Below are 2,759 nucleotides of genomic sequence, written 5' to 3'. Positions count from 1 at the left end.
TTTTTTTTTTTTTTTTTTTTTTTGGTTTGGCTGAATGAACACATCAGAGTTGTGGCATCAAATATTTCTGATTTTGGAGTGGCCACATCAAAATGTCCTTTGGCTGCGAAGAACTGTCCGAGGAGAACTGGTGGTGGGAGTCTGGGCCCGGACTGGGGAGACTTCCTGAAGGAAGCAGCCTCTTGAGCACTGCACAGAGCGGCTAGTGGGATTCCTGAGCAGGGCACAACCCGGCAAACTAGCAAAATTGTTGGCACGGTTCTGGAGCGTCCACAGCAGCTGTGCAGAGGACAAGAAAAGGAGAGGGAAGGGAGGAGAACAGGGAAAGAGGAAAGGGAGAGGAAGGACAAACAGTGCCATAGTCTGAAACTGGGCCAAGGAAGGAGGCAAGGCCTGGGCACTCTGGGCAGGCGCCTCTCAGCACGGCTTCTGTGACGTGTCTCAGTCCACATGCGAGCGATACAGTAGTACACTCTGGGGATTCTCTGTGCCTTTCCATTACTTTTATTTCTTGCTGCCTCTTGCAGCAGCACAGCACAACGGTTCCATGATCCCACAGGGCCAGTGCCTACACAGCCACTTGGTCCCTCCGTCCCTGTCAGCACCACCTGAGCCTTCTCGGGAAGGGTCACCGTCTCTGCTCCAGTGTCCACAGAGCCCCAAGCGCCTGGAGTCTCCTGCCAGCAGCAGAGGGAGCCCACACTCTACCAAAAGGGATTGCCTTTCTCATCATACGAAGCAGAAAATGCCATCATTGTTGTTTTTTGCCACGCAGTATGTCCTTACAGATGAAGCTTTAATCTCCCTCGTACATCTCTGTTGCTGTAAATTCATGCTCCATTATGGTACCAGATGCCCGGATTCGCTTCAAGAAAGCCACAGCCAGCTTGGTGGTGATGGAGGCTTCTGCACTGTGTGTGCCACGCGTTGAATTGCACGTTGTCCCCTCCCACAGTTGAAGGTTATGTCTCAATTAGTGGTTTTCTACCAATTTATTAGCCATGGTCCTGAAGCTGATCGGTTGTTATGTCATGGCAAGTTACCGGCGACTTCAATGACAATGACAGTGACAAGATTCCAGAAAGAGAAGAAGTTGGCCCATTTAAAAAAAATACCTGGACTCACAAAACACAGTGGAGTAGGACTGTGTCTCATTGTGGTCTAGCAGCTGCCGATTGTTTCTAAGTAATAGATATTGATGCTGCTTTGCTCTAAGCAAGATTATCTTATATACAATTGCAGTACCCAGAAGAGTTTTCTTCAACATTCTTTTGGGGCTCACTGTTTAAGCTCAGCATGGTGTAAGACTATCAGGACCCAGCGTTATTAGTGTGGTGAAGTTACACCACAGTTGTTCCTCATGCTGTGCTCTTTCTGGAAAAAAAAATGTTTCTCTTTCTCCAAAACACTCCTAATTATTTTCCACTCAAAGCAATTGGCCGAGTTTTAAAAACACCTGTAGGAGAAAATCCCTTCTGCTCCTCATAATGACCTCAGACAGGATGTCACCTGTGCCTAACAGAAAATGGGTGTCTTAGTGATTTTTCTCATTGCCAAGACAAAATGCCTGATACCTCAAGTTAAAGGAGGAAAGGTTTATTTAGCTCACAGTTTGTAGAGGTTTCAGTTCAAAGTTGTTCATAGTTGGCTGATCCAAGAGAGGGTGCTATGGCAGAGAGACATGGCCGAGGAAAACAGTTCACGTCAGGCAAAAGGCAGCAACAAAGTCGTAAAGAAGCAGCACGTGACAAATAACGACAGCAGCCCTGTTTCTGTCCTTTATCTTATATCCAAGCTACATGCCTAATGGCAGGTAGCACTCACACCCAGGGTGGGCCTTCACTCCCAGAGCTAGGCCAAACCAATCAGTGGACTAATTTAGTAATCACACACCCTGGATCCCAGCATTACACACTTAATCCCAGCATCACACATCCTAGATCTAGTCACCTCTGAAAAGTCCCACCTGTTACTGCATGAGGCTTTGTGTGTACAGGGGGTATCTAGACACAAGCCATAAGAAGGGGTCAAACAGGAAACATTTAGAAAAGACGTCTCTTCTAAACCAGCCACAGAGTCTTTGACTTCAGAATTACCTGGGTGCAAACTTGCATGGCCACTTGCTGGGATGGCAGCTTCTTTCTTATGGTGAAATCTCAGTGAGGAGACAGAGGGTGTGGTGAGAGACCTGGCTACGACTTTCTTCTTGTGGAGAGAAAGTGAGCAGGCAGGGCCCAGTCTGAAAGTTTTCCAGGCCCATTTGCTTTCAGAACCTTCACTACATAAATGTCAAACATGCAGAAATGCACCCCTATTCCACATCAGATATTATATGTTAGTAAATAATAAATAATGGCAAAGGGCTAAGATACTCATTGACCTATGTTTCATTAAATTGATAGGTGGCCTCAGAGGTGCTGACCACTGCAAGAAAGCAAATATGACTATAAAACTGATTGTATAAATGGTTTGATTTTCAGGACCCAAAAAGTTATGTTTACATCATACTATAGTCTATTAAGTGTGCGAGTAGCACTATGTCTAAAACAGCAACACACATAACAGTTAAAATACTATATTGCTTTAAAAATGTTAACTATCATCTGAGCTGTTGGAAAAATGATGCCAGGGGTCTTATTGGATGCAAGGTTGTCACAGAGAGGTCTCAATCTGTGGAAAACAGCAGCATCTATGAAGCAACATAAAATGAAGTATGTTTGGGACTTTAAGGCAGCCACCCTGTCTCTGGGTGCAGACTC

The sequence above is a fragment of the Fukomys damarensis genome, unplaced genomic scaffold, assembly GCF_012274545.1.
Source record: "Fukomys damarensis isolate Sample0158 unplaced genomic scaffold, DMR_v1.0_HiC HiC_scaffold_19, whole genome shotgun sequence".
Classification (NCBI taxonomy): Eukaryota; Metazoa; Chordata; class Mammalia; order Rodentia; family Bathyergidae; genus Fukomys; species Fukomys damarensis.
Note: the sequence above shows the minus strand (reverse complement) of the source record.